We start from the raw sequence: 13,139 nt of genomic DNA, 5'->3' as shown, positions 1-13,139 counted from the left end.
CTGTAATTACTATAAAACATAATCACTTGCTGTATATTCTGTAAATCATATCTTAAAAATACTATAAAACATGTTTTTTTACTATACCTATATTCTCAAACCACACAGTAATTTTAAAAATATTATACATAAATAATAATCTGTATAAATTTCTATCATGAATAATCATCTGATAAAACGTATAGTTTATACTGAAACATAGAAAAATTGCCTAGCATAGCATATTTTCCTTACCTGATTACTGAAAACCCCCTATGGTATATTGGTCTAACACCTGCAGGGCCTCCTACACAATACCCTAAAAACAACATTTGTCAGAACAGAATATCAATATTTCTTTGCCTGCATCATTTCCTATAATTGTTAGAAGGCTAAGAATTGACTAAAAGGCCTTACCCTAAATTTGGGATGAAATCCAACTCGATCCCATCGACGATCCACCCCAGCAAACTTGAAGAGAACTTCACCAGGAACGTCGTGGTGGCTTCAGATCGTCGATCCGGCGACTGGCGGGGCCAAAAATGAAGAGAGAAGGGAGAGAGATAGTATGAGAGAGAGAGGAGAGGAGAGGAGAGAGAGAGAGAGAGAAGCACTGAAATTGAATAAAAATTCGAGTTTGCACTATTTATAAAGCCAGGTTCGTCGACGAGACACGTCACCTCGTCGACGAGTCCTTCAGTAAATTCGTTGACAAATCTTACCCTTTGTCGATGAAATTCAGAGTAGGCCAAATCCTTCTCTCAGAATTTTCTCGTCGACGAGGTACTGAAGACCTTCGTCGACGAAGCCTAGAAATTCCTTGAAATTATTATCTCCAAAATGCAATGTCGTCGACGAAGTTTACTGCCTCATTCTATTTCTGTTTCCATTTCTCTCCCTTATTATTATTTAAATACTATTACTCTTCGGATCACTACAATAGCTTCGTCGACGAGTTGTGTGGTTGGCTCATTGACGAAGACGCTGCCTCGTCGACGAGTTTGACTCAGTCAAAAGCTTTATAAATATCCATTTTAGTTGCTCAAGGGCTAAGAAACTCAAAAACACACACTCTCTCTCTCTCTCTAAACCAGCGAAATTCCTCTCTCTCTCTCTCTCTCTCTATGATTCTTTGTCGTTCGACATCTGTTTCTAAAAACAGAGGTTCCTGCGTGGATCAGAGAAAAAAGTTCTACAACTTTAGCAGATCAAATCGTTGTTTTGAAGATTTTTGGGTTTTTTCAAAAATTGAGGTAAGGATCTAATTTCGATTTCGATTAGATAGTTGGATAGTGGTCGAAATTATAGTAAGGTAATGTTCTGTGGTTTTTAGGTTTCGAAGATCTCAGGTTGTCAGTTTGGACCGTTTCGTACGTGGTTTCGTTTCGGGTTTAAGGTAAAGGGAATTTGTTTACAATAGTATTTTTGTAAAACTAAATCTCTAAAAAGATAGTTTACACTTATATGTATGATTTGATTGCTTATTTACTAAATTCCACTAGGTAGAAATGCTGGTTTGCGATGTTACAGTTTTTGTTAAAAATATGGATTTTGGCGTATGATCTCCAAACTTCACAAAACGTCTTTATTTGCACTAATATTATTGTAGGAGATGCTGGAATCCATTATTTCCTATTTAAAATGATGTTTATTGTATTATGTATTATATAGCAGGCTTTTGATTAAAAGAGTGTGACATGTGCATGGAAATGAATTATGAGAATCTTTTACAATACTTGTATAAACTATGGAAACTGGAGTTCCATTTTGCTATACTGAAAATGTGGAAAACAAAAGTCAGTTATATACCGAGCTATGAACGTGAAAAGGATAAACTAAGAGGATGTGTGCTGATTTATGCCCGAAATGATTATATAAGTTGTGAAAATATTGGAAATGCATAGGTTATTATGTTTTCATTGTAAATCGTATATATGATAAATGGAAACATAGCTTGCTATCAAAGGAGTTGAAATATACTTCAGAAAATGGAGTTGAAATATACTTCAGTGCGGGGGTTGAAAAATACTCCTAGATGCTCGGTTCCGTAGCTAGTAAGTACAGTGCAATCATACATGTGAATCAGTGTGGGGACATAAGATAGTCAGCTTGTAGGAGTTTGTAATCACTGGTGAAATTATAGACCAAGGGAGGCAGTCAGACTATAGAATAGATGTTCGGCAATGTCTGCACAAACAGGGCATGTTAAAGTCATCAGTGCACAACCCATACCATGGGGTAAATAAGCGTAATTATGTCATACCAAGCTGGTCGTTGTTCTAATATTCATATACATGATTTAAAGGCTTTTATGGAAGAAATATATATCGTATTTACGTTACTATACCGGTTGCACCACCATATTGAAAAATGGTCATTGTATGTATTGGATTTGATTAAAATGAGCATATGCAGTCGCACACTATTGTAATACTTTCCACCTTACTGAGAAGTGTCTCACCCCATATCTAACCTTTATTTTCAAGTCTATCAGGACGTCAATCCTAGTAGCTAAAGGTACTCAGGAGGTTGTTTTTGGGTTTAGCCTACGTAAGTGTTTTGATAATGTATTGAACGTAGTTGGAGTACTTTTTGGAGATTGTAAGTATTGGACATGTGTTAGGTGAATGTATGTAATTTATAAATACGACAAGTAAACTGTAGTATACGTCTATTAGAAATCTCGATGAATGTTTATGTTTTTCCGCAACATTTGCATTCGAGTTATGTATGAGTTACACCCGTATGTCCCTGTTTAGGACGAGTTGTTTATGTATCTTGAGTAGGTATAGGTATTCGATGTAAGTTAGTGAGATCTGGGTCCGTATAAAGGGCCAGGTCATTACACCATTAGCTACCATCTAGGGAAGGCAAATGTGTTGGCTGACGCTTTGAGCTGGAAGTTAGTGAATTCATCAGTAGCTGTAGTGGAAATATAGCACCCGATCCAGATGGATCTAGAGAGGTTCGATGTAAAGTTGGTTGAGGGTGACCATCAGGTGTTTATCACCAATATAATTTTACAGCCGACTTTACAAGACAGAATTAAACCAGCCTAGAAAGAGGATGCGGAATTAGTTGAGCTTATGGAGAAAGTACGAGATGGTCAGGAGGTAGATTTCAGTATTTCTAACGATGGAGCATTAAGGTTCCGTACCAGATTGTGTGTACCTGTCGATCTTGAGATTAAAAAGGTTATTCTGGAAGAAGTGCACAGATCTCTGTATACTGTTCATCCGGGTAGTACTAAGATGTACAAGGATCTTCGGGAATCATTCTGATGGAGCGGCATGAAGAGGAAGATAGTCGAGTTTATAGGGCAATGTTTGAAATACCAGTAAGTAAAGGTTGAGCACTAGAGACCAGCGAGACAATTGCAGCTACTTCCTATTCCAATGTGGAAGTGGGATCATATATCGATGGATTTTGTCATAAGATTACCGTTGACACAGCAAAGACAGGACGCCATCTGGGTGGTCATTGATATACTAATGAAGACTGCCCACTTTCTTCTCGTACGAGTTAACTACACCATAGACAAATTGACAGATTTGTATGTACAGGAGATAATTAGATTTCACGACGTTTTTGTGTCCATAGTATTAGATTGAGACCCACGGTTCACATTTTGTTTTTGGAGGAGTTTGCAAGGAGCTATGGGTTCTCAGTTATCCTTCAGCACGACGTTTCATCCTCAGTCAGATAGGCAGACGGAGAGGGTGATACAGATTTTAGAGGACATGTTATGAGCATGCGTGCTAGACTTTGAAGGCAGCTGGGTACGATATATGCCACTAATTGAGTTTTCTTACAATAACAGCTTTCATGCCAGCATCGGGATGGCACCATATGAGACATTGTATGACAAGAGGTGTCGATCCCTATTATATTGAGATGAGACAGGAGAGAGACAACTATTGAGGCCAAAGCTGATTCAGCAAACTCGGGATAAAGTCAGACTTATTAGAGACAGAATCAGTACAGTGTAGAACTAGCAGAAAAGTTATGTTAATACTCGCTGGAGAGAGTTAGAGTTTGACATTGGGGATCATGTATTCCTGAAGGTGGCACGCATCCGAAGGGGATATGAATTTGGGAAGGCAAGGGAAATTGAGCACTATATTATGGGAATCATTTGAGATTCTTGAGCGAGTGGGTCCAGTTGCCTACATGATGGCTTTACTATCACACCTCGAACCTGGTAATGGGATCCAAGGGTGAATTAGTAACCTAACCTGTCTCTGTACTATATATAAAATACCAATGATACAATAATGAACGAGGGTCCAATCTCGTGGGATTCACATACATCCTATACACATTCACATACATAACACATACACGGCGAAAAATGTTCTTTCTATACATAACTTGTACCATACCGGAGTCTATACAAAAAGAGTCTAAGTTCCATATTACAACACATAAACCCGGGTGCCAACCAAAACCCCAAAAAGACAACCCGTTATAGTCCTAGTACTTACACAAGTGCTGCCCGCAGTACACCGACCACTACGCTTCCAACACAAGGACGCTAGTTCTGGTTACTCGAAGGACCTAAAAAACATGTGCGTACGATAGAGGTGAGACACCTCTTAGTAAGCAATCGTTCTATCAGTGTGGGGCGTGGTGAGTGTGATCATGACATAAACATACATAATCAATGGCTATTCTACTATTCTCCAAAATATAGTCCACCAGTAATGCATATCACGTCCCCCCTATAATCAAGTAACCCGGTGTCATCACACCCTTTGGCCCGAAACCGGCCTGCATTACACGACGTCCCCAGCACATGGCGTAGTCCCAAGCTCCCATGGCATGGTACTGGTACAACTGGTAGATCCACACCCTTCGATGATGAGCCGGTAAAGCTCACGCCCTCGGATATAGAGCCGGACACTCTTTCTAAACATCGCAGGTGATATTTCAAACCCTCGAATATAGAGCCGAACACTTTTTCACCCTGGAAACAATTTCTTGTAACCCTGTTCCTTTGCATGCATGCAAAACACAACCATGCATGTTCATTAACCAAACAACCACACCCATTTGGGTAATTTAATAACCACATGACTCGTAAGTGTGTGGTGTGCAGGCGAGTGAGGCTAGGAAATGGGGTTGTATATTGCCCTTGGATTGCTGACCAAGGTATGAGGTAAGGCCACGTCGTTCTACAGACATGCTTATGGTATATTGATCTAACGCGAATTGCAACCGCATTAGATTCCAGCTTTCAGTCGCACAACTCTAACCATGGGGAAGCATGGCGGGGAATAAATCCTCAGGGCAGTCTGGTTACGACACGAACACGTGTTACAAGGTATGAGGATACCCCTGGCTAAATGTGAAAGAAGTGGCCATGAGTTACAGACATGAATAGTACAAGGTATGAGGAACTCCGTGCCTACTAAAGGAAACATGGAAAATATAGGTAAAAAGGGAAAAAATATAAGAATAAGGAATGGAAATGAATGAATTGAAAAATATGGATAAGCTTATAAAAATCTTATGTTGACTATCTATGTGATTATCTGTATATATGTAAACACCCAACACTTTTATATGGACTCCGTGTCTTCCACTTGATACTACTCAATATCCTATACATGTTTCAAATATGGAAACAACCACCCTAAACAGGGACATCGGGTAAAAATCATACCTAATTAATGATGTAAACTGCACAGAAAAACATAACCAAGCCATTCTTGGTATTTCTGCAGACTTATACTAGAGCGTACTATACAGTCCATAATTTCACATAACTTTGGACTATCTAATTCTCATTATTACAACCAACACTCCAAAAAGAAACTTCATCAAAGTTAATAGAAGATTCATATGCTTGCGTAAATTGGCCAAAAATAATCCTCCCTCCCAGTCCCTTAGCTATTATGATGCACGCACTGATGGACCTGAAACAATGGTTGTAATACTGGGTGAGACACCTATCAGTAAGAAAAAGGAAGTACAAACGTGTGTGACTACATACTATTGCAATTTTGATAAGCCTCATGCATCACAACATTTGTTTTTTATATACTGTATCATATAAATTTATTTTTTACACATAAGCTATTTCAAAATCATCGCCTCTTGAACAACTCCAACTTGGTATGGCCATTTTTTTTTCCCTATTTACCCTTGGCCACGGTTATGCACCGATTGCCTCTGAGCGTGTCCTTTTAAGTGAGCGACAAAGCCGACATCCTTTTATTATCCGACCGTCCAGGCCCCTAGTTTGTAATTTTTCCCATAGCTTACTACCCACTCGAAATCGCACCATCCTAACGTACGCTACTACTTTTCTCATGTATTGTTCACTGTCTGCCAACATCGGTAACACCAGCCCTAGGAGTTTAGTTTATTTAACCCCCGAAATGAGTATTTCACTGCCTTTTTTTCTAAGTTCTTCAACCTCTTTTTGGTCATAAGCTGTGGTTTCCAGTTTCATATATACAATTATAACACACGTAAACTATGCAAATTCCGTATTTTTTCACAAATTCAAATACTCCTTGGTTCAAAAGACGCCTTATCCACTTCAGTTACCCCCTCTTATGTTTACTATCAGTCGGTGTATAACCACCGGCGGCCTCTGTTTTATCCATTCTCAGTATAATAAAATTGAAACTTCGTGTCCCATATTCTATATCATAGTAATAGAAAATCCATTCATTTCCAGTTTCAACATATATCACACACACACGTTTAGCCAAAACCCGCTAAATGATATAAATCAAGTGTAAACTCATTTAAATGATAAGTAAAGGATTCGAAGCATCTCCTACTATAGTCATAAATGTAATAAATGATTTTTTTTTTTTGTAAGTTTTTCGAATCATACGCTGAAATCCTCGTTTTTACCAAAAATCGTAAAATTGTAAAACCGGCATTTCTACTCAGTAGAATTTAGAAAATAAACTAATAAATCATACATATAAGTATAAAATAGTTTTTTTTAGCGGTTTAGTTTTCCAAAAATGACTGTTGTAATCAAATTCCCCTTACTTTATCTCCGCCTGAAACTTCGTACGAACCGGTCCAATCGACAACCTCGGGATCCCGAAAAACCTACAACCACATTAACATAAATCCTTACTATCTTTTCCTACTACTATCTAAATCTACCAATCAAAACTAGACAGATCACCTACCTCCGCTCGATTTTTGGGTAAAACTCAAAAATCTTCGAAACGACGATCCGATCCGCCAAAATTGTAGAGTTTTCTTTTCTAATCCACGCAGTACCCTCCTTTTTTGGAAGTGTACGGCGAACGACGAAGAATCCTAGAGAGAGAGAGAGAGAGCTTTTGGGTGAATCTTAACTCCTAAGCAACTCAAATGGGATATTTATAGGGCCTTTGACCTGATCCAACTCATCGACGAGGCAGCGTCTTCGTCGACGAATCCACCACACAAATCATCAACGAGGACCTGAATTTCGTCGACGAGTATTTACCGAGAACCTATCAAAATCCCTCGGCATTCTCTCATCGACGAGGCTCTAAATTTCGTTGACGAGGCTCTGAAAGACTTCGTCGACGAATGTGATCCTTCGTCGACGAATCCAGTTTTAAAAGGTTTAGGTCTCTACAATATACCATTATTTTCTTAGATGATTAACAGTTTGAAAGAGCTTTTATTTATTATTACAACTATACTCATATTACCACACACTGTTAATAATTTATTTCATCTTACTGAAATGTGTCTCACCTAAGTATTAAAATTTTCAGGGGATCGGGATCAAGCTGGTGATAGAGCTCCCATATAGAGTGGAGCAAGGACCCTGATATACAGGGTGAGTGTGTTAGATGGGGTTGGATAGCTTTTTAGGGTTTTAATGTTTGGGAATTTACTTTGGATATGAGTATGGATTTGGGTGAAATATACTTCGGTATGTGTATTTGCTGTGGCATGTTTATATATGATGACTTCTGCTGCTAGGTGATTTATTTATGTTATGACTTGGTATATCCGCCCAATACCCAATGTGGGTCAAGTTATATGCACGGTATCAGAATTGATGTCGTGGTCGATTGGTGTGGATAAAAAATTAAATAAATTTTTTTTTATGGAAATTGGGGCATCACACACATGCATACCAGGGCACATGAGTTTATAGGATTTCACTTAAGTCACAAATTCAACCTTCATGGTTTTTAAAGTTTAACTTATGAGTTTGTCAAAAGAATCCTAAACTCAAATTAAATATGTTTTCATAAGGGACAAGTTTTCAACATCCTATTTTTAAGAACATTTTCATACTTAGTCCCGACTTTGAAAAAACATGTTTTATGTCCTAAAGCCTTAAGAAAGTCAAATACACTTTTATAAAGGACATACTTAGCATATAAGATATCAAAATGAGTTTTCAAATATGTTTTCATAAATAAGATGTCTTTATATATCAAATAAATTTATAAGGACCCAGTTTTAAATATAGATTATTATAATATTTTGCAAACTTGGTCTTAGTTGGGTTTAAAATCTCAGTTATGCACTTATCAAATTTCCTGAACACCCTTTGATATTTGGGGGCATAACTTTTGTTAGAAAAGTTCAAAAAGGACGATCTTGGTATCTATGAAAAGCGAAAAAATCCCATAACTTTCATGTCGATGACTTTTTTTGATTTAGGACATTAGTAGACAAGTGGGGGCCACTCATCAACGAGTAGGGTAGACTAGTCGATATGCATCGTGAACAGTGCACCAACAGCTAGAAAACGGATAGTTTCTTTTAGGAATTGCTCCCAATGGTCTAATAGTGGCTAGTAAGGGTTTTTGGCTTTAAATACAAGTCCATAGACTTGTTTAGCATGGTTTTAGTAAATTATACAAGTTCATAGTGAAAAATATCATTTTGATTCAAAACCTAGCACTTTGCATTTTAATTATTCATTCCTCAATCTCTCTTGCTCACTTATTTTGTTTGAATCATTTCTTGAGATAGTAGCGTGAGGTTTGATTGTATTTGATATCAGCTCATTGTGAGGAGCATTGTTTTGTATTATCCATCATCTTGTAAAAGGTTCTTTATGAACCGTTGTTGGTGAAGGTTCTTTGTGAACCAAAGGCTCTTTGTGAGCGGGTAGGATTTGTTTCCTCCCGAGTGTGGGTTTTTTGGTACTTGATTTGTAAGCTTGCTCTGCTGGTGCTGAGTAGCTGAGTAGATTGTTGAACCTTGATTTGTGCGAAGACCTGAATGTAAGATTTTGTGCAAACCCGTGAAATTACTTGGTGTTTAAGCTTTCTCTCTCTCACCCTTGCCGCTTTAATTTTTGTCTTGTGCTTGATTTTCTTTATATATTGTGATATAATTGCTTGTAATCTTGTCAAGAGTTTTATTTTGCAAAGAAAACCCAATAGGCAAAAAGTCCCATATCACTTCCTGACGACCCCTCCCTTGGACTCTATAAAAGACTCTAGTGGGGACCGATTACATTTTGTATTAATTTTTAAAATCCAAAAAGTAGATATTTGTGGTTAATGTTATTTTTGTTCAAAAATATTTGAAAAAAATGTCTTAAATATTAATCTTCCCTGCATGTGCATGTTTGTGTGTGTGCACAACCCTATGAGGAAACTTTTTTTAAAAATGAGGGTATGTAATCATCAATCATCTCTTGAGGGGCAGAAGGTTTAATAGAATTACTTTGAACTTGTTTGAGACGATTCTATTAGACCCTCTGATTACAGTACACGTATTCAATAATTTTTTTGTTTTGTATGTTTGTTTGCATGTGTATTTGAGTATAAAGTAGTTTGATATGTTCACTTGCATGTGTTTTCTTTCTCTTCATATATCCTTGATTAAACTTAGGGGTTATGTATTTGCATACCTTTGAGAATCTTAGAGTGAGAGATGTTTTTGCCCTGTGCAAGATCTCTCTATATTTGTAAACAACACACTGAATAAAAAATTGGAAAACTACTCAATACAGAATAAGTCTTCTTGTGGATTCTTGGGGGTTATGTTCGTGCATACCCTTGGGGATCTTGAGGTGAGAGTAGTTTCTGTCTTACGCAAGACTATCCAATATCAAAAGGCTTGGTAATTGAACAAAGAATGGAAGAATACAAGTCTTAAGCGATTGATTTCAAAGATAATTTTAAGTTAATAGGTACCACCCATCAGACAAGTTTGTAGAGGGTGTTAATATCTTATTCTCACATAACTGTACTTTTAAACCTTATTTAGTTGTGCAGAATGTTGACTATCAATTCATTGACCCTAGGTTAGTTTAGAGACCTATTAACTGATAGTAATTAATAAAGTATTCTAACCTCACTTAGAGATGGAATAAGGTTTTAAACTCATTATACACCATTAATGTTGAAGTCGACATTTAGTCGAGGCGGTTCGGAGATTTGATTATCCCTTCCTTTTTAGGAAGCAGCCCTCCAGAACGTGTTGACAAACATTTAATACATTTTTAGATAGTCATCCTGCCGAGATGTTGGATCCGTCTGCACGTGTTGACACACATTCACAAAGAAATCGTGCTACTTATGTCTGTGTGTCCACATTGATGTAACTATGATTCGTTTAAGTGGGTTGTATTTACTTAAGATTCTAACATATGAACTATTATTTTTTTTCTTTTCTTTTCTTTTTTGGTAATTTATGGATATTGATTCTAGATCGGCTACTAGTGGCAGGGTTAGAAGATAATTGATTTATGTATTCTTAGAAATTTATAAATTATAAGTATTTCAAATATTTTTTTTTAAAATAGGAATAAAATTGTCATTCCAATTCATAAAAGGAAAAAATCAACATTTCACTAAAAGAAAAAATCAACAATTTGGTCAGCGTGCAATTGTAAAATCGTTTGTGCGGATCAAGCCAAACGGGGTATGAAAGACCATCGTTTCTGACCCCAGATGGTTGAAATGAACTCATGATGAATGAGTTAGATGGACGGTCCAGATTGTGCATAAGCCCTCCACGCGGCAAAGAATGATTCGTTAGTACATCATGCTGTCCCACACAATAAAACCTTCATCTGAAGGCAATGAATGAATGTAAAGCATTGCAGGAGAGAGGTGCAGCGAACGAGGCCGAGGTCGAACGAAGGGAGGGAAATATCTAGAGAGACAAACTAGTAAAGGACCCAAAGGTGTGACTACCAAATTCACACGCTCTCTCTCTCTCCCTCTCTCGCTCTCTCTCACACCAACCCACGCTGCCCGAAATACTACGCCGGCACGCTCACATCTCACTCCCTCACCACCTCTCTGGATTTTCGGGGCATTGTGAAGTTGGTGTTCAAGCCCGTCGCGCACCCAGACGACGAAGACGATTGAGCTGCTGGCTGGCTTTTCCCACACTGCCAAAGAAAATGGTCCAGATTTTCCAGGTAAGCGAACAGAAACTGCTGAGAAAATCAAGGATTCTTTTCTTTTCTCATCATGTGGAGTCTCCTGGGTCTTCCGTCGTTGATGGGTCAGTTTTGGTTTCCATACTAAATGACTGTTCTATGATTTGGGATTTTTTAAAACAATATTTTATTTTGTTTGCTTATTCTTGTCTCCATCGAGTTACCGAAGAATTTTCCTCCGTTCTGTAAATTCCAGCACTTCGTATTTTGCTTTTAATAATAGTAGTTTTTTTTTTTTTTTTTTTTTTCTCCAGAAGATCTGACGCTTCTTTCAGCAAGAACTTGCTCTTTTTTTGCCCCAAGAGAATAGCTCTCGCTACTAGTTGTGTAGCATAATATCCTATTTTAATCTGTCTAGGTACGAATTCAGTCCTTTGTTGTCTTGCACTGAAAAGAAGATTTATTTCTTGCTGGTCATTGGGCCATTTTGATCTTTTTCTTTTGTTCTTAATTCTGATATGACTTTTTCTCTTCTGTTTTGTGTAATGACTGGTTTTTGGGGGTGTCTCGATGCTTAGATTCTCCATTAAAATAGAGCTTTGGATTGGTATTTTGGGAACACAAAAGAGAAAAGGTTCTTTTTAATTGAAAAAGGGCCTGCTTTTACATAATGAAGCCGGACCCATGTTTGAACTTTGAAGAGTTATTCTTCTCACATTGTTTGCCATGCATTAATTTCACATATAATTCCTTCGATCCCCATTTGGAATTTTCATTTTCTTGGAAGGGGTTTTAAAGCATGAAGAGAAAATATCAAAATTCAAGTTCAGAGAAGCTTGTCCCTGATTAGTTCCTTCCCTTTTTGCCTCCCCTTTTAAAAATCATGTATAGACATAGCAGTGAAGTGTTCTGTTTGATTCTCATCATTGTTATATTCTTCTGCAGGATCGTGGCTGGTTTTGATTCTCTTGAGTGATTGAAAGGAAGGGGATTATTGTCCTTGAATTGGTAATGGAACCCAAGTGATGGCAAGGTTTTACGACATTTCAGAAGAACTTTACGCAAGTTCAAACATTTTGGATCAGAACAAGAGTGCTATCCGAAATAAGATGACCAGCGACTCTAAGATGCCGGATACTTGAGCAAAATGTTTTGTTCGATTAGATATGACTCAACACAACATCAGAAGGGTGGTGGATCTCTATGCTGACCTTTCGAGCTCTTTCGCGAGATCGATGGAAGCTTCGTCCGAAGGCGAATCGGGAGGAAAACACAGTCAAAAGAGAGTTAGATCTGGGTAATTCCTCAACTGGACCTCTTTCTAGAAAACCTGCACTGTTTTCTCCAATCTACCACAGGAGCAGAAGAGATTTTTTTCCCTTTTCTTTCACTGGGTTGGAAGAATTTTATTTGATTTTCAATGATCCTCAATTGTCACTAGTTTCTTTGAAAATAACAGTTTGATTAATCAGCCATTGTAATTTGTGTAACTCTGTTCATCTATAAAATCACGCATGCTTGTGCTATACTAATCTTTTTTTATTCGGTTCCTTGTAGTGTAATGTGGGCGCTTTTCTATTTCGTCTCATCTATCGTACTTTTCTGAATTGTTAATTATTGCTTTATAAAACCCATCCTTAACTGTTTAAGCTCCTTTCAGCTTTCTCACTAGACTGCCAAATGCCAAAATCTGATTTGGGCTTTTGTTAATTTTCCTCTATCATGCTTCTTCACTGACCTGCTTTTGAGGGGCCTTTCAACAGCTCTCTTTATTCCTTTCCTGAGTTTGTCAAAAGGAGATTCCTTCTAGCGTTTGCATCCCCTGGAC

General features: G+C 37.6%; 1 long non-coding RNA gene across 1 annotated transcript; it reads left to right on the top strand.

Moving 5' to 3' along the window:
* Positions 1 to 10,909: 10,909 nt before the first annotated feature.
* On the top strand, positions 10,910 to 12,843 carry LOC131164492 (uncharacterized). Its single transcript, XR_009139270.1, has 2 exons — positions 10,910 to 11,350; positions 12,257 to 12,843. It is a non-coding gene; the product is annotated as an uncharacterized LOC131164492 (long non-coding RNA).
* Positions 12,844 to 13,139: the final 296 nt, after the last annotated feature.

The sequence above is a fragment of the Malania oleifera genome, chromosome 9 (genome assembly GCF_029873635.1).
Source record: "Malania oleifera isolate guangnan ecotype guangnan chromosome 9, ASM2987363v1, whole genome shotgun sequence".
NCBI classification, from domain to species: domain Eukaryota; kingdom Viridiplantae; phylum Streptophyta; class Magnoliopsida; order Santalales; family Ximeniaceae; genus Malania; species Malania oleifera.
The sequence above is the reverse complement of the archived record's forward strand: the minus strand, read 5'-3'. Positions and strand labels throughout refer to the sequence as shown.